Source organism: Macrobrachium nipponense, chromosome 1 (genome assembly GCF_015104395.2).
Source record: "Macrobrachium nipponense isolate FS-2020 chromosome 1, ASM1510439v2, whole genome shotgun sequence".
Lineage (NCBI taxonomy): Eukaryota > Metazoa > Arthropoda > Malacostraca > Decapoda > Palaemonidae > Macrobrachium > Macrobrachium nipponense.
This window is the reverse complement of record NC_087200.1, coordinates 148,573,806-148,601,736: the sequence shown is the minus strand read 5'-3', so window position 1 is coordinate 148,601,736 and position 27,931 is coordinate 148,573,806. Positions and strand designations below refer to the sequence as shown.

General features: G+C 44.7%; 1 protein-coding gene across 8 annotated transcripts in view; it reads left to right on the top strand.

Moving 5' to 3' along the window:
- The window catches only part of LOC135219743 (uncharacterized), a 371,373-nt gene that overhangs the window by 177,718 nt on the left and 165,724 nt on the right, over window positions 1-27,931 (top strand). The gene's annotated exons all lie outside the window — the stretch shown is intronic.

Here is a 27,931-nt window from a genome sequence, read left to right as displayed (position 1 = left end):
ATGAGGTTAGCAAGGTCTATCAACTCCGTCACCTGGGTGGAGTTGGTAGCCACAACCTATGATGAAGACCAGGTATTTCGGGTCCTGACAAAGTCTTTACTACAGACATTCCAGGCCGATTTATACGACTTCGCCGTCGCTAGAAGAGCCTGTAGGAAGCATGTTTTGGCTGGTGCTACTGTAAAGCATGAGCCAAACAGGCTTATAAAATCCTCTATCTGGGGAGAGGACCTCTTCCCCAAGAATGAGGTCAATAATGTTCTTCAAGAGGCAGCTAGGGCTAACCAGAGTCTTAGAATACGTTGGGGTCTTCCCTTCAAAAGACATCTTGAAGGGACACAACAACAGACAAAGCCGAAGAAAAAAGCCAGGAGGTACAATCCATACCAGACAGCCCATCCACATTCATACATGCAGGCAGTGCTGTCTACCTCCAAGACGCCTACCCAACAGTATGTGTTGGTACAAACTCCGGCAAATCCCCAACCCTCCACCTCATCAACTATTGTTACTTCCCCAGCATTCAATCCTGCTTATGAGGCAAAGGATGCCTTTCGCCCATACAGCAGGCATGCTGGAAGTAGCCGAGCCAGAGGGGGCTCTCGGCTGCGAAGCGCAGCAAGAGGTAGAGGATTCAGAGGAGCGAGAGGAGGTAGACCAACATCCAACCTGTGAGATTCCCCAGGTAGGAGGGAGACTGTCACTATTCAAAGACCGATGGACCTTCAGTCCATGGGCCCACAGCATAGTCTCGAAAGGTCTAGGCTGGAAATGGGAGAAAGGTCCTCCCTCACCAGTCAGTTTTTTCCAGAAGCCAACACAAGACCTTATGGAGTATACCAAAGATCTACTCCAGAAACAGGCCATAAAGAGGGTAAAATTTATAAGATTTCAAGGACGACTGTTCAGTGTCCCAAAGAAGGACTCGAACAAGAAACGAGTAATTCTAGGCTTGTCCAGTCTCAATTCTTCCATTCACTGCGACAAGTTCCATATGCTGACAATCTCGCAGGTGCGGACCTTACTTCCCCGTGGGGCCGTCACCACCTCTATAGATCTTACAGACGCATACTATCACATTCCAATAGCCAGGAATTTTTCCCATACCTAGGGTTCAAGCTAGGCAAACAAGCCTACTCATTCAAGGTGATGCCCTTCGGGCTCAATATTGCACCCAGAGTGTTCACAAAAATAGGGGAAACGATAGTTCAGGAGTTGAGGAAGAAAGGCATATTACTAGTAGCCTACCTAGACGATTGGCTAATCTGGGCGAACAACGAGAAGGAATGTCGCAAGTCAACATCCAAAGTACTGAAATTTCTACAATTTCTAGGATTTCAAGTAAACATTGAGAAATCAAGACTGGATCCAGCTTCTCGATTCCAATGGTTGGGACTCCAGTGGGATCTGAGGAAGCACAAGTTATCTCTTCCGCCCAAAAAGGCCAAAGAGATAGCGAAAGCTACAAGGCGTTTTATCAAAAACAGGGGATCTCTCGTCGAGAACAGGAAAGGATTCTAGGCTCTCTTTAGTTTGCATCAGTAACAGATGTTCTACTGAAAACCAGATTGAAGGACATCAATCAGGTTTGGAGATCAAGAGCCAACATCAAATTCAGAGACAAAGTCTCAAGAATTCCAGATATTCTAAAAAAGGGACTTCATCCATGGACAAAACAGAGGAACCTATCCAAATCGGTTCCTCTACAATTTCCCCCACCATCTCTGATTATCCATACAGATGCATCTCTGAGCGGTTGGGGGGGGAGGGGTATTCACCTCTCAAGAAAGTCCAGGGAACATGGTCAGAAACATTCCAAAGATTCCATATAAATATACTGGAAGCGATGGCAGTGTTCTTAACCCTAAAGAAGTTACAACCGTCCAAGAACATCCACATTCGGATAGTATCGGACAGTTTTGCAGTAGTTCATTGTATAAACGGAAAAGGGTCCAAAACCAGCAAATTGAACCATGTAATGATAGCAATATTCCTCTTGGCGGAAAAGAACCTTTGGCACCTGTCGGCAACTCATCTAGCAGGAGTAAGGAATGTGGTAGTGGATTCATTATCCAGAATGACCCTGTTGGAATCAGAATGGTCTCTGGACAACAATTCATTCAAATGGATTACAACCCAGATTCCGGGACTCCAAGTGGATCTTTTTGCCTCGGAGTCCAATCACAAGCTACCTTGCTATGTGGCTCCCAACATAGACAACCTTGCATTTGCCATCGATGCAATGTCTCTAGATTGGAACCAGTGGGAGAGAATTTATCTCTTCCCTCCAGTAAACCTTCTGTTGAAGGTACTACACAAATTGAGATCATTCAAAGGACAGCTGGCGCTAGTAGCACCGAACTTGCCAAAGAGCAATTGGTATCCTCTCCTCATGGAGATGAAACTCAAACCCAAGAAGATTCCATTCCCGAATCTGACACAGATAGTACAAACGCAGACTGTGTCAGCTTCCTCAAGAATTCTGAGTGCCCTAACTTTATGGACTTCATGAAATTTGCAGCACAAAAAGAGGCAAACATAGATCCTTTAAATATTCTATTTGTAGAATCTGATAAAAGGGATTCTACAATTAGACAATATGATTCAGCAGTTAAGAAACTAGCAAAATTTTTAAAGGAGCTTGATGTTCAAGAAATGAATGCGAACTTAGCAAGTTCTTTCTTTAGATCATTACATGAAAAAGGTCTAGCTGCTAGCACTATTACCACAGTTAAATCAGCCTTAAGGAAAATTTTTCAAATAGGTTTCAATATTAATTTAATGGACACATACTTTTCTTCTATTCCAAAAGCATGCGCCCGTTTGAGACCGGTAAGCCGTCCTCAAACAATATCGTGGTTTCTGAATGATGTACTTAAACTTGCATCAGATTTAGACAATGACGCATGTCCTTATTCAGCACTGCTAAGAAAAACATTGTTTTTAGTAGCCTTGGCTTCTGAAGCTAGAATTTCTGAATTATCAGCCCTCTCTAGGAATCCAGGACATGTAGAATTCCTTCCGTCAGGGAAAGTATTACTTTCACCAATTTTTGGCTAAAAATGAGGACCCACAAAACAGGTGGACACCTTGGGAAATTCTTCCTCTTGTAGAGGATAAATCATTATGTCCTGTTCATACTCTTAAGACTTTCATGACCAGAACGTCTCAATTAACATCGGGTCCTCTTTTTCTTAGAGAAAAGGGAGGAACAATAACTTTAAGAGGTATTATGCAACAGATACTTCATTTTATTAAGCAAGCTAATCCGGATTCAGTCCCTCATGTTCATGATATCCGAGCAGTTGCCACTTCTATTAATTGCTTTCAGAATATGAAATTCGAAGACCTTAAAAAATACACGGGTTGGAAGTCTCCAGCAGTTTTTAAGCGCCACTATCTAAAAAACCTACAGGCCCTAAAATTTTCAGCAGTGGTAGCTGGAAGTGTAGTTGTCCCTGAAGAACAGAGTAACGGTTCTCCTTAGAAACCCTCTACTGATCTATTCCTTTTACTTTCCCTACCTGCATGACCCTCCTACCTGCATGGCTCGCTCACACTCTCCACCTTACTCTTCTCCGGAATGGGTTAGACGATTGTTATTGATCCTGTTACCGGATATTGTATATAATTGTAAATAATTTATTTGCAAACACTGCCTTAGTTGTAAGCACTAGAGTAAGATTATCATACCACTTCAGTTGGTACTTGTTTGGATATTAAGAAATACTATAAAATATTAATTAGTATTCTAAGATATTAGTCTGATTATTGTATTTAAAATGATATTTTATAAGTTATTAAAAGTAAGTTTGAAATTAAGTTTAAAAACATTAAAAACTTTCTAACTTATTATTTTGGGTATTATTAATCCTATATATATAATTTTTGGACTAAAAACTTGAATAACATTCTCTGATATGTTTTCACCGGCAGACACAGGTTGAACCCAGAAAAGGGATTTTGACATAGGAAAAATCTATTTCTGGGGGAAGACCTGTGTCGCCCGGTGAAAAATCCCTGTAACTCATTTTTCAAGTATAAATAAACTCTATATATACCAGAGAAAAAGTTAGCATGGTTATGCTGAAGTTACTACCCTCAGCGCGATCACCCAAGGGTGTCAGTATAAGTATAGGGGCGTTGTGATACCACAAATCACAGGACTTCTGCCATTTAGAAAGTTCCCTTCAAAATCCCCCTCTTTGGTGGGAGCCGCTACAAAGAAATCCCACTACTCGCTCCTCTCACTACTACTACTAATACCCACACGCTATCTCTCATTCCTGAAATAGTTCTACAAACTTGGATCTACCAGGGTGGGAATAGAAAGATAAAAAGGGTTAGGGTTCACCGGGCGACACAGGTCTTCCCCCAGAAATAGATTTTTCCTATGTCAAAATCCCTTTTTCTGGGCTCAGTTCGTGTCGCTGCACGAAATATCCCTTTAATACATTATTTCTAAGGTAAATGCACTAACACATACCAGAGAATAAATAAAATAAAGAAAAGGTCAGTATAACTGACTCGCTCACCCTCCAAGAGGGCGTCGGTATGAACACTAGGGCGAGTGAGACCACTACCACGAACCTCTTACCAATAGAAATCTCCTACTACAAAACCCCCACAAGAGGGGAGCCGACCCACAGAGTGGGCAGCAACTACTACTACTCCATCCCATGCTGCCGACTGCTGAGCCTCTGGTGGCCATCCTTTTCAGTTAGCGCACTGTGTACACACGTACCCTTTTTTGCTCTTGTGTTTTTTGTGCCCCTTACTTGGATTTAACTAATTATGGAGCGTGCAGCCATCGCAGCAGCTAAGTTAAGTAATCTGTTATTGTTGCTATTGGGTTTTTTCCAGCTTTGAGTCAGTATTTGCCGTTTTTTAGGTATAAATACTGGCTCTTGGTCGGAAGCATGGCGGCATTGTTCTGCCTCGTGGCGGGTTCGTTCTTGGTCTTCCATACCTAGAACCTTCCCTTATTACTTTACGCTCTATTGCTAGTTATCTATTTTATGTTAGGGGTCCAGCCTACTTGGTTTATGTCATGCATGCATGTCTTCTTTACCTTGCGTAGGCATCTTCCATCCAGACCCTAGCCACAGCTCTTAGTATCGGCCCCGGCTAGCTTTGAGTGGTAGACTTTCTTTCGGGTTAGTCGTACACTCCTGGATTTTTTCTCCTACTGATTTACTTTCTTACTCTATTTTAATCTATTTTAGTTATTTTTTTTATTTTTTTTTTTTTTTTATCTATTTTAGGTTTAGCCTACGGCGTCCCTGGCATATTACGTAGCCTAGGTCCCGTATTTCATTGGTCCCCACCAGTTTATTGCTTCCTCTCATCAGTTCTTGTCGCGTTCTCTATAGCATCTCACTGATTAGTTGGTTGCTTAACCTAGGCTATGTTTTTTCGTTGTTTTTCTCATGATTACCGCTCCGTGGTCACCATGTGATCGCGAAGCAGCCAGGCGCCCGTCCAGTCACCCTACCCTCCTCCCGCTCTTCCATAGAAAGCCGGGAGGGGGGGGGGGGGGTAGGGTCTGTCCTCGCTCGCTCCACTTACCCGTGCCTGCCTCCCTCTCTCCCTAGCGGAGGGAGTAAGGGGGGCTGGACAGACCCAGGACTGGACTTGACCGTTCTCTTGCTTCATGGTGCGCTCGGATGACTAAGGGGGGACTGGCCTTCCCCCAACCTCCGTCGTTACTCCGTTGTCTCCGTTGTTGGCTCGAGTCTGTTTCGCCCTCTCGCTCCTTCCCGGTTTACTGGTGCTTTTTATTTTACCGGAGCTCCGGCATTCACGTGGAAGGTTGCTAGTTCACCCTTGCGGGCGGACTCAGTGCGTACAGTTGGTCTTTTCTAACTACCCCGTCTCGCTGATATCGCGACACGAACACCGCCGCGCACCGGAATTATTCCGGTACGTACCAGTGCTTTAGGCTTAAGTGTTTAGTGTTTAATTTAAAACTATCATAAGTTTAATTTAAGCTAGCCTAAGCCGAATCCCTCCGTTACCCACGTTATCACACCGGACCTCTCCGGGGTTCTAGCCTATTCAGTTCGGTAAGGGAGGGGTTATGCCCAAAATTTTTTCGCGCTCCGGCATGCAGCGGAGTTCTTTTAGCCTATTAGCCTGTAAGTGATGTCTTTTACGGTACTCATGTATCTTTTCACTTACAGACCACCAACTGTGAGCATCCAGGATGCAATGCCATGCTCCAGGACCCCTGTGGACATGAAGTCTGCAGGTCCCATGCTCATGCGCGACTCCGCACGGGAATCTGCAGGTCTGGTTCCACGAAACCTGCACCATTTGTTACGATCTTGTGAGTCAGCTCTTGGACGGGGTAAGTATTCCCAACTCCGTTCGGTAATCCCAAGGAATGTTTTAGTTCTTAAGTTTAATTTTAATCTCTTATTTTAAGCTTAAGCTCTTTTTATATGGGATGTTACATCCCCTATGTCTTTAGACTAAGCCTATTACTTAAGTTTTAATCTTAAGTTTAAACTTAAAAACTAATGAATGCTCTCTCTTCCAGGCTCCCGCCGTTAGAGATACCGCCCTGGCTGGCAACCCTGAGGGCTTGGGTCGGCGGTTTCGGTAAGAACGCCGCCAAGGGACAGCCCTACATTCTGGAGAAGAGGTTGGCTGTCCTAATCTTCCCCGGCGGCAAGTCGACGGGTTACGTCGACCCGACAGAGGCAGCCCCCGACTATGGCGCGATTCAACAACAGCTAGCCTCCGCTTCGTTAAAGGAAAACCAGGCCAAGATATCTCGTCGGACGTCGCGACACTTGATCTAAATATAGAGCCCATGGTAGGTGTTGACGACCTGTTGGTCGAGGTAGGTACGTTGGACGCCCAAGGGCTTCCTTGGGCGCCACTGGGTCTTCTACTCCTGCTAACTCTCCAGCTTCCTTCCAAGGCTTTACAGGAGCTGAGCTCCTTTATACTTCTCCTGACGCTTCAGTAAGACCTAAGGTCAAGGGACAGACGGTTGTAAAAACCCTCAAAAAGACGTCGTCGTCGTCCAAAAAAGACTCGTCGGCGTCAACATCTCGTAAGTCTCCGGCTACAAACCCCTGAGCGGAGAGGTCTAGAGCTTCTGGTTCTAGCTCCAAATCCTCAAAGAGCAGGTCTTCCAAGGAGAGGCCTAACGCGTACTCCGGCTGAGTCAGCCGTTTCTCCTCTCCCCTTGGTACCTGTTCCGAGTTACCCAACCACCTCCGCAGCATCTCCGGCTTTGGATCCCAATGCTGGACTGTTGCAACACATGGGAGACTTGGTCGGCTCTCTGAGGAACAGTATGGAGCAGATGTTCTCCCGGTTGTCCGACAGGATCATGTCCCAGGACAACATCATCGCCGGACTTAACCAGGCTCCTCTAGCTACTCCCCCACCTTTCGGCACCGGAATAGCTCAGCTCCCACATCATGACTCTCTGCCTCCGTTCTCTATGAATAAACCCCTGGAGGGTGGCGTCAATACGCCCCTTTCCAGGACGGTCTTATTTCAATTCCAGAGTGTGGTACTCGAAGGATTGAGGACTTCGAGTTCTACCCGGAGGGTCTACAACCACCGTTCATTGGCTACGCCAGACTCACTGACGCAGCCATGACTAGAGATGACAAAGTCCCTAAGGAGACAGTCCTCTACTCACGTGACCAGGCTCAAAGAGAATGGCTCAGGTGTTTAGAGGACATGGATTGTTCTGACACAAAAATTCAACCTTTCAAGAGTCCCTTCACCATTTTCACGATGGAGGAGGGAACTCTGCTTCCCTTCCTTACCAAAATAGCTACGGTCACTATCCCGGCGGCCCAGAAGGGGGAGTCGTTGCCACAGCTAAGGGAAGCAGACCCCACATCTCCTTTGCTCCCTTCACTCGGAGAATTGTGGGAAGGTTTACCCAACACCTTTTCGGCGGGCAAACTCAAGCCAGACTGTGCTATGGATCAGTTTGGTGAGAAGCTGCCTAGACTTCCGGACAGCCTCATTCAGGCTGAATTTGAGGCCAAGACTAGGCTAGCCAGGTCCATTAATACCATGGCAATGACGGAATTGGCAACCATTTCTTACGGCTCTGAGCCACTCTTTAAGCTTCTCACCAAGTCACTGACGCAAACAGTTCAGTCTGACATGTTTGAGTTCGCTACAGCCAGAACTAACTGTCGGAAACATGTCCTCCAGAAGCAACTATTCGTCATGAGCCGAATAAGTTGCTTTCATCCAACATCTGGGGGGCAGACCTCTTCCCTGATGCAATGGTAAAGGAAGTCCAGGCGGAAGCAACAAGGCTTAACCAAAGCCTTAAGGATCGTTGGGGTCTCACCGCAAAGAGACGCCAAGACCAATCAGCAAGAGGTAAGGCTCAGAAGAAAACCGAGACGTTTTCAGCCTTACCAGAAAAAGCAACAACGCTTCACCCAGGCTGTTCGACTGTTCCGTTGGTACAGTCAGCCCAACCCTCTTCTACCTCCAAGGCTCAATCACAGCCCATCTACGTGATTTCCCCCCCCAGCCTCAACCTTCCACCTCCTACGCTGTCTCCCCAGCCTTCAACCAAGTGTTCGAAGGCCAGGCCTTTCAGCAATACGACGCTTGGGTAGGGGAGGCAGAGGTAAGGGATCCTTTCGTCAGAAAGGATCAGGAAGGTCTCTTAATAGGGGAAAACACTTCCGGGGAGGCCGCGGAGGTTACTCAACCCAGCAGCAATGAGAACTTGAAGGTAGGAGGGAGGCTGTTTCTCTTCCGGCACCGATGGGGATTCAGCAATGTGGGCACAAAAGTATTGTGTCGAAAGGCCTGGGTTGGAGTTGGATTGCGAATCCGCCTCCACCCAGACCTTTCCTTCAACTTCCATCAAAAGAATTGACGGAGTATGCGGAGGACCTCCTTCAGAAAGGAGCAATAGCGAGAGTCAACAGATTAAAATTTCAAGGGCGCTTATTCAGCGTTCCAAAGAAAGGCTCACAAAAAAGAAGGGTAATTCTTAGACTTATCCCGTTTTAAACTTGGCCATTCGCTGCGACAAGTTCAAAATGCTCACCATCTCGCAGGTGCGGACCTTACTTCCCCGTGGGGCCGTCACCACCTCTATCGATCTTACAGACGCATACTATCATATCCCTATTGCAAGACACTTTCGCCTTATCTGGGCTTCAAGATAGGAGATCAGGCATTCTCCTTCAAGGTAGTTCCCTTCGGTCTGAACGTGCACCCAGGGTGTTCACGAAGTTGCGGAAGTAGTCATCCGCAACTGAGGTCTCAAGGGATAATGGTAGTAGCGTATCTCGACGATTGGTTGATTTGGGCCCCAACAGTCGAGGAATGTCACAAAGCCACACTGAAAGTAATCCAGTTCCTAGAGTATCTGGGTTCAAGATAAACAGGGGAAAAAATCAAGACTCACTCCGAGTCCAACTTTCAGTGGCTGGGCATTCAATGGAATCTATCCTCCCATACTCTGTCGATTCCACAGCCAAGAAAAAGGAAATAGCGAAGTCAGTAAAGCAATTTCTAGAACACAAATTTGCTTCAAGGAGAAGCCAGGAAAGAATCCTGGGTTCCCTCCAATTTGCCTCAGTGACAAAACAATCTTGATGAAAGCCAAACTGAAAGACCTAACCAGAATCTGGCGCTCTCGAGCAACTGTCAGATCCAGGGACAAGTTGTCATCAGTCCCACAGATTCTACGGAATCGCTACGCCCTGGGCAAAAGTGAAGAACCTGTCAATATCAGTACCCTTCAGTTTCCTCCTCCGGGGATTACCATCCACACAGACGCTTCATTAAGCGGCTGGGGAGGATATTCTCAGTTCAAGAAGGTTCAAGGAACTTGGTGTCACCCCAGTTCCGACCGGCTTCACATAAACGTACTAGAAGCGATGGCAGTGTTCTTGACTCTGAAAAGGTTACGTCCGCCAAAGAACCCTCCCACATAAAGCTAGTTCTGGACAGCGCAGTGGTAGTCCATTGTGCATAAACAGGGGAGGCTCCAAGTCACGACATCTGAATCATGTCATGGTAGCCATCTTCTCTGGCGGACAAGTTCAGTTGGCACCTCTCCTCCACCCATATAGCTGGAGTGAGAAACGTCATAGCAGATGCTCTATCCCGCTCAGTTCCTCTGGAGTCGGAATGGTCACTGGACAACAGTTCGTTCCAATGGATTCTCCGGAGGGTTCCAGGTCTACAAGTAGATCTATTCGCATCCCAAGCGAACCACAAACTCCCATGTTATGTGGCCCCCAACCTGGACCCTCTGGCCTATGCCACGGACGCTCTGTCCATAGATTGGAACAACTGGGAGAAGATTTATGTCTTTCCTCCAGTGAATCTTCTCCTGAAGGTACTGAACAAACTCAGGACGTTCAAGGGTCAAGTAGCTCTAGTAGCCCCAGACTGGCCGAAGAGCAATTGGTACCCTCTGATTCTGGAACTGGGTCTTCGTCCTCTTCGAATTCCCAATCCCAGGCTCTCCCAGTCAGTACAAACGAAGACTGTGTTCGCTTCCTCAGGAATTCTCAAAACCCTAACTTTATGGACTTCATGAAGTTTGCGGCTAAAAAAGATGCAGATATTGATCCACGAAATATTCTTTTCTTGGAATCTGATAAAAGAGATTCAACTTTGAGACAGTATGATGCTGCAGTCAAAAAGTTGGCAACCTTCCTGAGAGAATCAGATATTAGAATCATGACAATCAATTCAGCTATATCCTTTTCAGATCTTTATTTGAAAAAGGCTTAGCAGCTAGCACTATTACGACAAACAAGTCAGCTTGAAAAAGATTTTTCAACTCGGGTTTCAACATAGACTTGACAGATTCTTACTTCTCGTCTATTCCCAAGGCTTGTGCTAGACTTAGACCTTCAGTGAGGCCTACGTCAGTATCGTGGTTCTTGAATGATGTTCTAAAGCTGGCTTCAGAAATAGACAATACGACATGTTCATTTATAATGCTCTTAAGAAAACTCTATTTTTTATTAAGCTTGGCTTCAGGAGCTAGAATTTCAGAACTGTCGGCGTTATCAGAGATCCGAATCATATAGAATTTCTTCCCACAGGGGAAGTTCTACTTTCTCCGGAACGTAGCTTTTAGCAAAGAATGAGGATCCTTTGATGAGGTGGGAACCGTGGAAGGTTATACCCCTTCCACAAGATGTTTCTCTTTGTCCAGTATCGACCTTACGAGCCTTTCTGTCCAGGACTTCCTCATCCTCGTCAGGGGTCCTCTCTTTAAGAGAGAAAAAGGTGGCTACTTTATCTATTAAAGGTATCAGGCAACAGATCCTGTACTTTATTAATCAAAGCCAACCCTGATTCCTTCCCTAAAGCTCATGATGTCAGGGCAGTTGCCACCTCAATTAACTATTTCCAACACATGAATTTTGATGATTTAAAAAAGTATACTGGATGGAAATCGCCGACAGTATTTAAGCGTCATTACTTAAAGTCCTTGGAAGCTCTGAAATTTTCAGCAGTTGCGGCGGGTAACATAGTTTCCCCCGACTCTGCTTAATCTTAAGTTGAAGATCCAGTTCTCCTTTCTACCTATCTCATTCAACAGTTTGTCTATACCTACCATGTTCATCTACGTCTACCTTGAGTCTTAGCTGCTCTTGTGATGGTACAGTGGGTGTCCCTTATTTTTTTGCTAGGGTCACCCACAATTGTTTGTATATTCTGATCTCTATGATGTGGTCCCCTTATTTTTATGCTAGGGTGACACATCTACTTTTGCAATGGTTACGGGTTTTGTATATTAAGACATATAATTTCATACAATCAACTTACCTGTCAGATATATACATAGCTAAGACTCCGTCGTCCCCGACAGAAATTCAAATTTCGCGCCACTCGCTACAGGTAGGTCAGGTGATCTACCGGCCTGCCCTGGGTGGCAGGACTAGGAACCATCCCCGTTTTCTATCATATTTTCTCTGTCGCCGGTGGTATCAACATTGTTGTTATTACCTCCTGACTTAGATTCATTTTTCATCCTTTGATCATCGTTTTTCGGCTTTTTGGTGACGTATTTGGATCGTGTTTTGGGCCATTGCGCATACAGTGGACTGTTTTTGGAATAACTCTTTTGGATTTTTCTCAGTATGTCTGATTCTAATGTGAGTGTGAGAATGTGTGTGAATGTAGGCTGCAGGGTGAGGATACCGAAAGCTTCGGTTGATCCTCACACTGTATGCCGTAAATGTAGGGGGTTTCAGTGTTCTGCTATTAATACTTGTAAGGAATGCGAGGGATTGAATGCAGAAGAGTGGAAGACTTTGACTTCTTATTTGAAGAAGTTAGAGAGGGATAGAATTAGACGATTGAAAGGTGTGAGTTCAAGGCCTATTGAGCCTTTCACTGATAATTCTAATCCTACTGATGTAGATTCTCCCTATGTATCTCATTCTCAGAGTGCTTTTTCGGATTCGGCTCGGAAATCGCCAATCTGAAAGCTACAATTAGAGACATGAAGTCCAAGATGGCTGACTTCAAAGGTAAGGCTAGTGAAAGTGAGCATTACAGTGAAGTGAGTTCTCCCAGTGTTGTGGAGGGGGCGTTGATCGTCCCTGCGACGCTCCCAGGCCTAGACCTCTTCCAAGCTCACAAGCCCAGAGGAGAAGGAAAGTCGAAAGCCTTAAGGAGGTTGTGGGGAATCCCCAACGGTCAGACGTCCCTTCAGCTAGCTCTGCTTCGTGGCAGGCGGCTCAAGGGCGCTATAGAAAAAAAGCCGTCCTTCGCGGAGTGTGTCGTCCTCTCCCTCTCCCTCACCTAAACGAGGGTGGAAGGAATCGAACTTGTCGAGACCGCTGAAGCGTCATATGAAGCCTGACATAGATTCTAGTCCAGAGCGTTTCTCAGATGACGCTCCGTCTTCTAGCAAGAAAGCGAAGGTGGCGTCAGCGTCACCTGAAGTGTACGCGGAAGTACCCTTTCCTTCTTCTCCCCCGAGTGATGACGAAAGACGTCATGCACTGGACGTGGGAGAAGCGTCAAGAAAGATCATTATGGCAGTTCAAGAGCAACTGTCATCTCTAGTGGGAGTTTTAGCGCCACGTCGGAAGGACGTGACGCTTCCAATTAAGAAGTCTCGTCCTCTCTCACCTGTTCAACGAGAAGCGTCATACAGACGGGAAACGGCTAAACGTCTTACAGAAGCGTCTAGTTCGAGAGCGAGAACAGGTGCTTACGAGAGTTTCGTAACGCCAGAGAGACGTAAGACGTCTTTGAGACGCGAAGCGTCATTGGAAACGGAGCATAGACATGACGCTCCGTCCAATATTATGACGCCAAGTAGGACGCCTTTGGAGAGCGGAGCGTCTTCCAAGCGCGAAGCGTCATCGAGACGTCAGCACGTGCGTGTGACATATGAGAAGAAAGACGTCATCCATGACGCTTGGCGAACGGGAAGCGTCATGTAAGCGTGAAGCGTCTTCTAAAATTCTAGAGAAGCCGAGGCTTATGACGCCTTCCAAGACTATTAGAGCGGGAAAGAGGAAGGATTATCATTCCCTTAGCCCCTCTCCTATTAGGAGTTTGTCTCCTCAAGAAGAAGAACGTTCGGAAAGGAGAGCGGAGACGCATGTAGATCCGAGTTAGAGGAAAACTCGGATGACGAATATAGTGGAAGAGAAGGTCTGTCTAACTATAAGGTGTTGACTACCCTACTTCTTGAGGAGTACGGAGACGAGTTGACGCCTGCCGCTCCTCCTTCTCCGCGCTCGCTCTTTTCCAGTGCTAAGACGAAGAAGCCTTCGTCTTTTCTCAAAATGAAACCCACCATATCGATGAAGAGAGCATTACATTCCTTAGACTCATGGATGAAGTCTAAGAAAGACTTAGTGAAGACAGTCTTCTGCATGCCTCCAGCAAGATTAGCTGGGAAAAGAGGCATTTGGTATCAGACGGGAGAGAATATGGGTATTGCTCTCCCTTCTACAACCGAAACAGATTTTTCGACTTTGGTTGACGCTTCACGGCGTCAAAGTCTCAATTCTGCACGGATTACGTGGGGAATTTCGGAACTGGATCATCTCCTCAAGGGACTCTTTCGTGTATTGGAAGTTTTTAACTTCTTAGATTGGTCCCTTGGGGTGATGTCCAAGAAAGCCCATGATTCGGAAGGAATCGAACCTGAAGCCCTGTTATGCATATTGTCTTGTATTGACAAGGCGGTACAGGATGGATCTTTTGAAATCTCCTCTTTGTTTGGGGCAGGTCTTTTAAAGAAAAGGACTGTATATGGCGCCTTCTTAACAAAGGCAGTCTCACATGCTCAGAGAGCAGCACTTCTATATGCGCCTCTATCGGACTTTTTGTTCCCTTCTCAGTTAGTAAAGGACATTGCGCATTCTTTAACTGAGAAGGCAACTCAGGATCTGCTGACACAGTCAGCAAGAAAGAAGAAACCTGTTGCTGCATCAGACAAGAAAGGACCCAGTACAACGGTGCAGCCCTTTCGAGGTGGTCCGACCTCCAGACCTTCCACAAGGAGGAAGGCTCCAGAGAAGAGAGGTAGAGCTGCTTTTCGTCCCTTAAGAAGGGAAAATGAAGATTCTCTCCTCCAAGCACCAGTAGGTGCCAGGCTCCTGGGATTTGTGGAAGCCTGGACACTGATAAATGCAGACGCGTCATCGTTGGCGATCTTAAGGAGGGGATATCGTATCCCTTTCTTTCCTGAACACTACTCCCCTAACGTCAATACCAAGGGAACTATCAGGCCAAATACAAGGATCCTGTGCTGAGGGATACTCTTCGATCGATGGTGGAACAAATGTGGGACAAGAGAGCGATAGAATTGGTACGGGATCAACACTCCCCGGGGTTTTACAATCGCCTTTTTCTGGTGGCGAAAGCCTCGGGAGGCTGGAGACCAGTACTGGACGTCAGCTCTCTGAACAAATTTGTTCAGAAGGAGAAGTTCTCCATGGAGACTTCTGCTTCAGTCATGGCGTCATTACGACAGGGAGATTGGATGGTGTCTTTAGATCTCCAGGACGCCTACTTTCACGTCCCGATCCACCCTTCATCGAAGAAGTACCTCCGTTTCATGACGGGGGGAAGGATCTTTCAGTTCAGAGCCTTGTGTTTCGGCCTGTCCACAGCTCCTCAGGTCTTCACAAGCTGATGAAGAATGTGGCGAGGTTTCTTCACCTCAAAGGAGTGAATGTCTCTATGTATCTGGACGACTGGCTCATCAGGGCCAGATCGGAGAGACAGTGCTTGGAGGACCTAAAGTTAACTCTGGATTTAATCAAAGCGTTGGGATTGCTTGTGAACCTCGAGAAGTCTCAGCTGACCCCCAGACAAGACCTAGTCTATCTGGGGATTCGGATGGATTCTCGGGGTTTTCGAGTTTTTCCTTCGCAAGAGAGAATCGCAAAAGGTTTGCGGATAGTCTCTCTCTTCTTAGAGAAGCAACAAACGTCGGCGGGGAAGGGAATGGTTGAGCCTTCTGGGGACGCTTTTACCTCGCTAGAACAATTCTTCCCTCTAGGAAGACTTCATATACGTCCGCTTCAATTCTTCCTCAAGAGGTCTTGGAGCTGGAAAACCGGACAACTGTCGGACGTTTTTCCCATTCCAGTGGAGATAAAGTCACACCTACAGTGGTGGTTGCTCCCTCTGGAAGAGAACAAAGGGATCTCTCTAAGAACACAGAACCCAGACCTAGTGTTGTTCTCCGACGCGTCGGAGAGAGGTTGGGGAGCGACATTAGGCTCAGAGGAAGTGTCAGGCACCTGGGAACCAGCACAGGTGTCTTGGCACATAAACTGCAAAGAGCTCTTCGCCGTACATCTGGCCTTGAAGAGCCTAGAACCTCTGGTGTCAAACAAGGTAGTGCAAGTAAACGTGGACAACACCACCGCACTTGCCTACATTCGGAAACAGGGAGGGACGCACTCCTCGTTCCTTTACGAGCTCATGAGAGACCTATTATTTTGGACGTCTCACAGGAACATCTCCCTGCTGACAAGGTTCGTACAGGGAGTAAAGAATGTGAGGGCGGACAGGCTCAGCAGGAGGAACCAGGTCCTTCATACAGAATGGACACTACACGAGGAGTGTGTCTCGATCTCTGGTCTCTTGTGGGGAACTCCTCATGTGGATCTCTTCGCAACATTCATTTCAAAAAGGCTCCCAGTTTTTGCTCGGTCGTGGAAGATCCAAGAGCTCTTATGGTAGACGCCTTCCTGCTAAATTGGTCTCGAGTAGACGTATATGCTTTTCCCCCATTCAAAATCCTGGGGTTAGTAATGAGAAAGTTTGTGGCGTCAAAAGAGACGAGGATGACGTTAATAGCCCCTTTTGGCCGGCCCAGGAATGGTTCACGGAGGTGGTAGAGTGGATCGTAGATTTTCCAAGATCCCTACCAAGAAGGATGGATCTTCTCAGACAACCACACTTCAAGAGGTACCACCAAAACCTCCCCGCTCTCGCTCTGACTGCCTTTCGACTATCGAAAGACTGTCAGAGCGAGAGGCTTTTCTCGCGAAGTGGCAAGCGCGATCGCGAGAGCACGCAGAACCTCCACTACGAAAGTATACCAATCAAAGTGGGAGGTATTTAGAAGGTGGTGTAGATCCAAGAAGTTGTCCTCCTCCACTACCTCTATAGCGGAAATTGCTGATTTCCTGCTATTCCTGAGAGAAAAATCTCATCTAGCCGTATCCACAATAAAGGGATACAGAAGTATGCTCTCGGCTGTATTCAGGAACAGAGGTTTAGATCTGGCAGAAATAATAAAGATCTCCACGATCTCATAAGGTCTTTGAGACTTCAAAGTCTAAGGAACCAGTACCTCCGAACTGGAACCTAGACGTAGTCCTAAAGTATCTGTCATCGGAAAGATTCGAACCTCCTCATCGGGCATCGTTTAGAGACATTACCCGAAAATGCCTATTCCTATTATCTTTAGCTACGGCAAAGAGAATTAGTGAATTGCATGCTCTGCAGGATAAAGTAGGATTCAAGGGAGACTCAGCGATTTGCTCGTTTAAGACCCTGTTTTTAGTGAAAAACGAGAATCCTACGAATCCCTGGCCTAAGTCATTCGAAGTCAAGGGCATGTCGAGTCTCGTAGGCAGAGAAGCAGAGAGGTCTCTATGCCCTGTTAGAGCTCTGAAGTTCTACCTTCAGAGAAAGCATCAAATGGCAGGCTCTAGAACAAGGTCTTTGGTGCGCGGTAAAAGACCCCACAAGGACTGATGTCCAAGAATGCGCTGGCATTCTTTGTAAGAAACGTCATTACAGACGCTCATAAGGCCTGTCCTGACGAACAGTTACAACTGTTGAGAGTAAAAGCTCATGAAGTGAGAGCTATAGCGACGTCTCTCTCGTTTCATAAGAATATGTCGCTTAAAAACATAATAGATACGACATTTTGGAGATGCAACTCAGTATTTGCATCTCATTACTTGAAAAGACGTGCGTGTGACATATGAGAAGTGTTTTTCTCTAGGTCCTTTCGTATCGGCGGATACGATTCTGGGTACGGGAGCCGACAACCAATCCTTAAATGTATATACTTTTCTTCTTTTTGGATATGGTCGAGAGTCTCTTCGAACAATGGAGGACTTAGGCTAGCACGGGCGGCCGTCTATGTTGTTCAGTAAGAGAATTCTTGTCATATCCAATTAGTTGAGTATAATTTTTTTTTTTTTTTTTTTTTTTTTTTTTTTAAATTATGTGTGTGCGCGTAGTGGTTTTGAGTTACGGTTGTTGTGACGAGTTCGGGGATAACTCGGAACAATCCTTAGTTCTAACATATGGTTAGGATCAGGTGGTCGGGATTGGTTGTGTGCTCCTTCATAAGGTGTATTGTCATATAAGTGGATCAGCACCCATTGACAAAGTCCTTTTAGGCTCTGCCGAGTAAGCGGATAAGACCCCATCGGCAGACCCACAAGAACTCTTGGCCATAGATCATATATCTCGCTAAAGTTTCTGAGGTGATGCAGACTACTGGGCAAACACCCACGAAGTCTACCACCTATCAGGTAGGAACCAAGGTTTTATTTATACCTACAACATATGTTGTTTACCTGTCTATTCCATATAGAAGCTGTCTCTTACCCTCCACCGAAGGGTGCCAATCAGCTATGTATATATCTGACAGGTAAGTTGATTGTATGAAAATGATATTGTTATGTTACAATAAAGTTTCATACATACTTACCTGGCAGATATATACAATTAAAGGCCCACCCAGCCTCCCCGCAGGAGACAGGTGGAAGAGAGAAAATATGATAGAAAACGGGGATGGTTCCTAGTCCTGCCACCCAGGGCAGGCCGGTAGATCACCTGACCTACCTGTAGCGAGTGGCGCGAAATTTGAATTTCTGTCGGGGACGACGGAGTCTTAGCTATGTATATATCTGCCAGGTAAGTATGTATGAAACTTTATTGTAACATAACAATATCATATTTATTTACTACATTATTGTCTAAGTTTGTTCAGAATCATTTTTATTATTATAATTGTTTTATTTACTTTTGTATATAATAACTATACACAGATGTTAAGTTCAACATATATTCCATGTAAGCCCTGTACATATATGTTAACTTTAAGTTAATTTTAAGAAATAATTTTCTAACCTGTGTAATTATGTATATGTATATTTCTTTTTTGGCAATTATAATACTTTATTTTATTTTAAGTTTTATTGAGACCTTATTTATTTATTTTCTTTTACAATCTTGTGCTAATTCTCTGGTACGATTTCGCGCAGCGACACGAACTGAGCCCAGAAAAGGGATTTTGACGTAAGGAAAAATCTATTTCTGGGCGATTGGTTCGTGTCGCCCAGCGAAATCCCACCCTACCCATCCCTGCGCTCAAGATTGTCTGCTAACTTCAGGATGGCCACCAGAGGCGCAGCAGTCGGCAGCATGGGATGGAGTAGTAGTAGTTGCTGCCCACTCTGTGGGTCGGCTCCCCTCTTGTGGGGGTTTTGTTGTAGGAGATTTCTATTGGTAAGAGGTTCGTGGTAGTGGTCTCACTCGCCCTAGTGTTCATACCGACGCCCTCTTGGAGGGTGAGCGAGTCAGTTATACTGACCTTTTCTTTATTTTATTTATTCTCTGGTATGTGTTAGTGCATTTACCTTAGAAATAATGGATTAAAGGGATATTTCGCTGGGCGACACGAACCAATCGCCCAGAAATAGATTTTTCCTTACGTCAAAATCCCTTTTTCGCCCCATACCTCCATATATAAGAGTTCCGGCCGGCCCCCTTAAGAACTTCTTTAAGGTCCTGGAAATTATGAGTTTTCTGGACTGGACTGTTGGAGGTCTTTCTTCAAAGATTGAGGATTGCCCCTCTAGTCTGGAAGACGTTGTTTTGGATTGGTTACGGGTTCTTTTGTGTGCCGACAAATCTGTCAGGGACGCTTCTGATGAGATCGCCTCTGTCTTCGCCTTTGGTACTCTTAAGAAGAGAGAATTTTGGTGTTCCTTCATCACAAAAGGAGTTGCTGCTTCCCAGAAGTCAGCTTTACTTTTCTTGCCATTGGATAAGCAACACCTATTTCTGGAAAAATGTTTAAAGATATTCTTTCTGCATTGGAGAAAAAATCAACAAATGATCTGTTTGCTCAGTCGACTAAGGGAGCGATAGCTACCTCTGCAACTCCTGTCAGATCTTCCTCTCCTTTTCCGCAGCCCTTTCATGGTGGTAGAGCCAGACCCTTCGTCAAAGTCCTCTATCCAATATGCTGATCGTTTTGTCGGCTTACACTCCAGGCTTGGAGAGGTTTGTAGCTCTGGCCAAAAAGATGGAAGCTCTCATTCAGAAGGCGGCCGTAGAGTTAGTAGTCGACAAATCATCACGAGGGTTTTACAACCGTTTTTTTTGTAGCCCCCTAGGCATCGGGGCCTGGAGACCCATGTTAGATGTGAGCATTCAATATGGAAGGGGGACTGGATGATCTCCTTGGACATGTTCCGATTCATCAGGAATCAAAGAAATTTCTTTGGTTTGTGTTTATTGGCAAAGTATTCTAGTTTTGAGCACTGTGTTTCGGTCTTTTGACAGCTCCTCAGGTGTTTACCCGAGTATTGGCACCTCTAGGGAAATGGCTACATTTCCTGGGTATCAATGTGGCACTACCTGGATGACTGGCTTCTCCGCTCCTCCTTGGAAAGCCAGTAGATGAAGGATCTAGAGAGGACTCTGTGTTTGACCCGCTCATCAGGGATTCTCGTCAACAAGAAGAAATCACAACTGATTCTGACTCAGAGTATTCTATATTTGGGAATGACTCTCAATACTTGAGTTTTTTGGGCTTTTCTCTCCCCAAAAAGAGTTCAGTTGTGCCTTCAGGTAGTTCAGGAGTTCCTGAATTGTCGATCTTATTCCGCTCTCCAGTGGATGAGTCTTCTGGGCACCTTATTGTTGGTAGAGAAGTTTATAAAACTCAAGAGGTTGCATATGCCACCCCTTCAATTCTTCCTGAAGGTATCGTGGTGCAGGAAGTCTCAGCTGGACTTGACAGTGTTTGACATCACAAAGGAGATCAGAGAGGATCTAACATGGTGGCTCTTGGAACAGAGACACTCGGAAGGCATTTCCCTTCATCCTCTACACCCAACCCTACAGTTCTTTTCCGACGCGTCCAATGTAGGTTGTGGAGCAGTCTTGGGAGTGATGAAAGTGTCAGGAGTATGGTTGACAGAGCAGAGTTCCCTTTACATCAACGTAAAGGAGTTACTAGTGGTCTACCTGGATCTGTAAGCGTTCGTTCACTAGATCACAGGGAAAGCAGTGGTAGTACATGCAAACAACTCCACCGTATTGTCGTTTGTCGGCAGCAAGGGGGGAACACACACTTTCTTCCTTTACGAGAAAGCAAGGGGCCTTCTTTTATGGGCGGAAAGGAAGCGTCTCTGATTCCTTGGTTCGTCCAGGGGAGGATGAATGTCCTGGCAGACAAAGTGAGTTGAGGTCAACAGGTTCTTCCGTCAGAATGGACTCGATTCCAGGGTTTGCCTAGACCTTTGGAAGACATGGGGGAAAACCAGCCGTAGATCTGTTCGCCACTTCCAGCAACAATCAACTCCCTCTATTTTGCTCTCTGTTCCAGACCCTTTAGCATGGTCTGTCGTCACAATGCTGCTGGACTGGTCGGGCCTGGAGGCATATGCTTTTCCTCCGTTTGGGCTGATAAGTTCTGAAGAAAGTCCGTTTTCATCAGAATGCATCTCACTCTGGAAGCACCATTCTGGAATGGTTTCCGGATCTTCTTAGTCCCCTTGTTGACTTCCCAAGATGCCTGTCGTTCAAGAAGTTGCTACTCAGACAACTGCATTTTGCAAGATTCCATGAAGGGTTGTCTGCTCTGGTCCTGACAGGCTACAGACTGCCTGGAGCCTTGTCAGAGCAAAAGGCTTTTCAAGAAGAGCTTTGGAAGCTATCTTTAAGTGTAGAAGAGCTTCTTCTAACGGACTTTACCAATCCAAATGGGGAGTGTTTAGAAGATTTCTATAAGTGAGAAAGCAGACTTTCTTCTTTTCCTAAGAGTACAGGCAGTCCCAAGTTATCGGCGGTCTTGGTTAATGGCGATATGGTTTTATGGGGCTTGTCTCTTGCCATAAAATCGGGGAATTATGGCGCCATGGTAGGTCGTGTCTCAGTTATTGGCGCCATAGCAAATCCAGCAAAGGCGCCATTAACTGAAACTTGGTGCCTTAAATTACCAAGTTTCGGTTAATGGTGGATTTTGCTTACCAGCACTCGCCAAGAATGGGACCCCGCTGATAACTGAGGACTGCCTGTATGTAGACACTTGCCTCCTCCTATGATTAGGGGTTACGGGGTGATTTTAGCGTCTGTATTTAAACACAGAGGCATAGACCTGTCTAATGATATGACTTGTTGGAATTAAGTCTTTCAAAACATCTAAGTGCCCGAAAGATTCAGGAACTTTGGAGAAAAGAGTTGGCTTCTCACAAAAGGATTGAGTTTGCTCTGATGTTGAATATTTTTGCCGAGATTAAAAATCCTTCGAGACCTTGGCCCCACTCCTGCACTCTCACAAATTTGGCCGATATTTTCGGTCCGGAGGAAGAGGAAAGGCTCTTATGCCCAGTAAGGGTTCTTAAATATTATCTCCACAGAACAGAGAAAATAGGAGGACCATATTCTCGACTGTGGTGTTCGGTGAAGAATCCCTCTCGACCTCTTTCGAAGAATCTTATCTTCTTCTTGCAAGAACTTATTATCGAAGCACATTCTCATGTCAACAAAGAAGATTATCCCTTGTTGAAAGTAAGACACATGAAGTCTCATTGCCGTAAAGAGATTGAGACGGTGAATGAAGACTGTATTTCTTTTAGTCCTATATCCATAGCTGGCATGGTGTTAGGAGAAATGACATGAGGGTGGGTCCCTCTGTATTTTTGCCTTGTGTCAAGGTTGCTGTGTTAAGGGAAGCTGGGAGTACTTTTACCTGCAGTACTCACCAGTCAGTTGTTTTTAATACTGTGGGTATAGGTTTTTAACCCTTTAACGCCAATTTGACGAATTAAATGTCAATATAAATTGTCTGTTGGGTGCCGATTGGACGTATGGTATGTTGATATAAAAAATTTTTTTTTTAAATTCGTGGAAAAATAGTTATAGGCCTACTAGGCGAAAACTTGAATCACGTGCCTTGGGGGATGCTGGGAGCTCATGGATCAAGGCGTTGTTTTGTTTACAATAGTTACCCAGGCGCGCAAGTGCGAATTTCTTTCTTCTCGCACTAAAAAGCATCAGCGACACATCTCGGAAATTATTTCGTCACTTTGACATAATTTTTGCACCATTTTATATTAGCCGTTACATGGAATATTATATATGAAGTGCCTGTATGCTTTACCTTCCTCCTCTTCCTTCCCCTCATCACTTTTTTCCACATCTGTGGATTAGCAGAAGGATAGGAAGCAGGCAACCTTCTGCAAGAGGTTGAGTAGTCTTCTAGCAGCTGTTGTTCATCTGCAGAGAGTGATGGTGATGCCAGTACCTGTTTGTAGTGGCAAGTGATCATGGGCAGTGGAGGTAGGTTGGTTCAAGGTCCCACTCTCAGCCAGGTATATCCCAGGAAAACGGAATGTGGTCACAGACAAACTCAGTCGTCGGGATCAGATCCTAGGCACAGAGTGGTCCCTTCATCAAATGGTAACAGACAAGCTTTTCCAGGTTTGGGGGAGACCCATGCTGGACCTTTTTGCAACTTGCTTCAACAGGAAGCTGGAGATACTCTGTTCAGTGGTCTCAGATCCTTTAGCATTGGCAGAGGACGCATTCCAACATCCCTGGGACAACCTGGAGGTGTATGCCTTCCCTCCATTTTGTTTGATCCATCAGGCGGAATGGTTCCCAGATCTGCTGTCGTTGTCAGAGGTTCCGAGGGAGATTCCCCCTTGGCGACATCTCCTGTGTCAGCCCCATGCGGAAAGGTTCCACCAGTCAGTAGAATCCCTGTCACTTCACGGTTGGAGGCTATCAAGTAGCGGCCCTGAGTGTGGTGTTATGCCTCAAAGGTATCGACATCTCTTCCTTGGAACTTTCCTTGCTAGTTAAGGGGTTTGAGCAGTCAAGTTCTCCTAGAGAGCTCAAGCCTCCGACGTGGGATGTTTCCTTGGTTCTCAAGAGCTTCACTAAGAGTCCATATGAGCCCTTGTGTCACTCATCTGACAGGAACTTGATGCTCAAGACAGTTTTCCTTCTGGCCTTGGCATCTTTGAAGAGGGTAGGAGAGCTCCACGGTCTGAGCTATGAGGTGAAGCACACCAGGGGTTGGGGGTCACGGTCCTTCGAATTTGTCCGGGAATTCATGGCCAAGACCCAAAATCCCACTGCACACGATGACAGGTTCACTTCATTTTCCATTCCATCACTGAATGACTGTGGGTGGTGATGCTCAAGAGCTTTCGTTGTGCCCTGTCCGGGCCCTGCGTTGTTACCTTAAAAGGGCTCGGCACCTTAGACCAGGCTGCCACAGACTTTTTGTTAGCACAGGCCGTACAAAGAAAGAGGTGTCTAAGAATACTATCTCTTTTTGGATACGGGAAGCCATCAGACAGGCATACTTGACTCTTGATGATTCCACCACCACGTCTGAGCAGGCTAGAGCATATGAAATTAGGGGTATTGGTCCCTCTCTGGCTTTCAAAAAGAACTTGGCTGTACATAGAGTGCTGAGTGCTGGTACTTGGTTATGCCAGTCCATGTTCACCTCTTTCTATCTTAAGGATGTTACCCACAGATCTGCAGACACGTTTTCCCTGGATCCTGTGGTGGCTGCCCAACAGGTTGTGTAACTCATAGTTGCCCTTAACAGGGCACTTTTATATCTTACCTAAGATGATTGTGTGGATGAGAGAATGAGTGAGTTGGCTGGTCTCCTTCTTTCTCTTGTACCTTTCCTTCTTTCTTTGGGCGGGTTAAGGAATAGACACATCTTTCACTGGACTGGTCTGATACAGGTGAGTAAGGTAGTCATACAGATAGTGTGGTCGCTTAATACGTATACAAATATCAAACCCTCTATTCGGTAGCATATGCTCCACTCCTTGGCAAGGAGGAATTGGGAGTAGTACAAACCCTGGTGTATTGGTTTGCTATTGGACAGTCAAAGTTTCTCTTTGGTTCTCTATGCAGTGGTTCTCCCATATGTCATTGTACGTCACTCAAGGTCTGAGTGGTTAGATATCTATTTATCTAGCTTCTCAATGGGCTTCAGTCCCTCTCCAGTAGTCATTTCTTCTGGATGCTGGACTGGTGGGTAGGCCCCCAGATGGTCTAGGATGTCTTGTACCTCCCTCCAAGTATGAGTCTATCCTATTGTTAAGACTGAAGGTTTGTTCACATATGATAAATTTTCTAAGACAATTTGTATTTTTTATAGCTACAAACCTGAGGTCTTAACATTATACAGTGGTACCTCGAGATACGAAAGTCTCAACTTACAAAAAACTCGAGATACGAAAGCCAATACGAAAAATTTAACGGCTCTACATACGAAAAGTTTTCAAGATACGAAAGGTTTCAGTAAAGTCCGAGATTCGCCCGAACCACCGATAACAATTTTGAAACTCGCGCGCCGCCAACTTAGTAGACTCGCCACCATCCTCCTGCTCTCCCATTGGTTCCTGATGCTAGTCGCGGCGATGAGATCCTTCTCTCCTATTGGCCAGCATCCCTCCCATCATGCATCTGTGTACATGGTGGCGTGCCTCGGCCACTCTGTACCAGCATCGTTATCGTACGCACGCGGTATTAGTTTCGGGATCGTCAACTGTTTCTGAATCTACTAGTCAGAGTTGTCATTGTGATGGTGTTTGTGTCATGTGTATTTTAAAACAAATTTCTCATTTCTTTTCACAGAAAATGGAAAAAGAAGAGCACCTCTTGAGTAACGATATATATGATATGATTGACCAAGATCTCTCTCGTGGGATAAGTGACCAAGATCTCTCACATGGGATAAGTGATCAAGGTCTCTCTCATGGGATAACTGGAAACTGCAAGGTTGGTAGAATCTCCACTCCCTGCTGAACAGAGGGTTTTGACCAATCATTTACAACATGCATACCAGTATAATCAAGACACTTCAGTTTGTGTTGAAGGTCAGCAGCCGAACATTCAGTACCCAAATCAGTTGCAGAGAGAGCATTTGGTTGAACAGGGTTTTGATGGACACCAGTGCCAACAGAGTCATGAGGTGCAACAATTAGTAGATAATTATCAAGACTGGCAGCCGTTAATGAACAATACGCTGGCCTTGTGGGAGATTGCCGCTTTTCATAAAGTGCAATCGTTTATAGAAAAAGACACCCCGAAAAGGTTCACACAGGTCGTATGCTTGCGTGGTTCAATGACGTTTGTCTGAGTCGTTTCAGGAACATTGTGAAAAGTAGGCAGAAGCAATCTTCCTTGGATCGTTATTTTTTAAAGAGGCCTTTAGCATTAGCAGGAGTAAGCAAAAAGGAAGAACCAAGTGATAAAAAACAGAAAGTTGAAAGTGGTGATGAAGTTGAAATTCTGTTAAAAAGAAAAAAAATCTACGTAAATTAAAAAAAAAAGTAAAAAAAGTTAAAAATAAAAAAAAGAAAATTTTTATTTTTTTATTTTAGTTTTTTGTAAAGTTAAGTGTTACAGTTTTGTAAATATGCTTCGTAAATTTTAGTTTAGTTTTCCTTACATTTTTTTTATGTGTTTCGTAAAGTTAAGTGTACGTACGTATGTACGTATCTGCCGTTTGTCCTCTCCTCCTCTGCCGCCACTTTCGAAGATAGCCTCACTCGAAAGGTAAGCTTCCACATTTTACGTACAGTATTTCTTTTATACCATGTACACTAATACACTTTATTTACAGGTTAATTTGCATTACGTTATTAAGTTAGGTATTGAATGGTCCAATTTGTTGTAGTATTTCATTGTTTATAGGTCGATTTAGCTTTATTATAAAATTTACTGGGGTGTTTTTGGAGGGCTTGGAACAGATTAGCCATATTACATGTAAAATGTGGTCCAAGATACGAAAACCTCATGATACGAAGGGCGCCTCGGAACGGATTAATTTCCTATCGAGGCACTACTGTACTGCACACCTCTAGCCGCCCCTCTGTGTGTTAGGACATCCTGAGTTGGGAAAGACTGACGCGGTGGCGTAGGCGAGTGGTACTTGACCACTCTTCACCTGACCTATGCATGCGTTACCAGATATCACAAGATTCCTTGCTTTCATCTGTTTGTTAACCGGATCCAGCTAGGCGCTACAAATTATCTTATTGTTAAGACCTCAGGTTTGTAGCTTTGAAAAATACAAATTGTCTTAGAAAATTTGTCTTTTTTTACTGTTTTACAATTAAGGTTGTATGCCTATCCTAAATTTAAAGTTATAATTTTTTATGGAGGATATCAGTTTTTACCAAATATCAATTTTTACTAAATTTTAATTTTTACCAAATACCAATTTTTCCGTAGTTTCAAAACAATTTATTATTTTATTCATTCATTCATGAATTCACTGACATGCATTTCAAACCAAATTCATTATAGTGCTGAATAATCCTTTGGATTCCAGTGCTTAGCTTTAAGCCTAAATTCCATATTCCATTCTATTCAGCTATGCAATAACTTGGTAAATTATTTAAATAAAAATGACATTTTTATAATAAAATTTAAATTTATAAATACTTACCAAGTAATTAGATGATCAGAGCCCTTCCTCCTCCCCACGTAATGAACAAAGAGCAAAAACGAACTAAGCTCATTAACTACACTGTACCTATTCTTCCCTGGATGTGGGCGGGCACTTACCAGCACCAAAAGCAATAGAGCACTACTGCGAATTTTAAATTTAAAAGCTGCCGTTAAAAGTAGAAACTATCACTTTGTAATTACTTGGTAAGTATATATAATTATAATCTAACTATTATAAAAATGCCATTTTTCATTGGATCATTTTCTATGGATTATGTCTTTTGCAATCATTTAGAATTTCAAAGTTAGCACTTGCATAACTGCAAATACATACTGTCTTTGTTGTATATTGCATGTTTTTTTCTTCTAGCAAATCTAAGGTAGCTAGAGATGGTGAAGTAAGCATAAATATTTGGGTTTGTAAGTCAGATGATTTGCTGTTCTATAAAGACATGTTCTAGATTCCTGTGTCCCAATTGCGTCCAAGGTAATAGATCACCTATGGATACATACTGGTGAAAACATGGATACAGTTACGTTTACAGTTTTCAGTAATATTGAGTTACAGCATTTCTTGTGTAAGTTTTTGTTTATCATTTGATATGTTCAAATATACCAAAATAGGTATACTATACTTAGTTAGTATTATTTTGTCACCTTTCAAAGTACAGTACATACAGTGTAAGTTTTTGTTTATCATTTGCCATGTTCAAATGTACCAAAA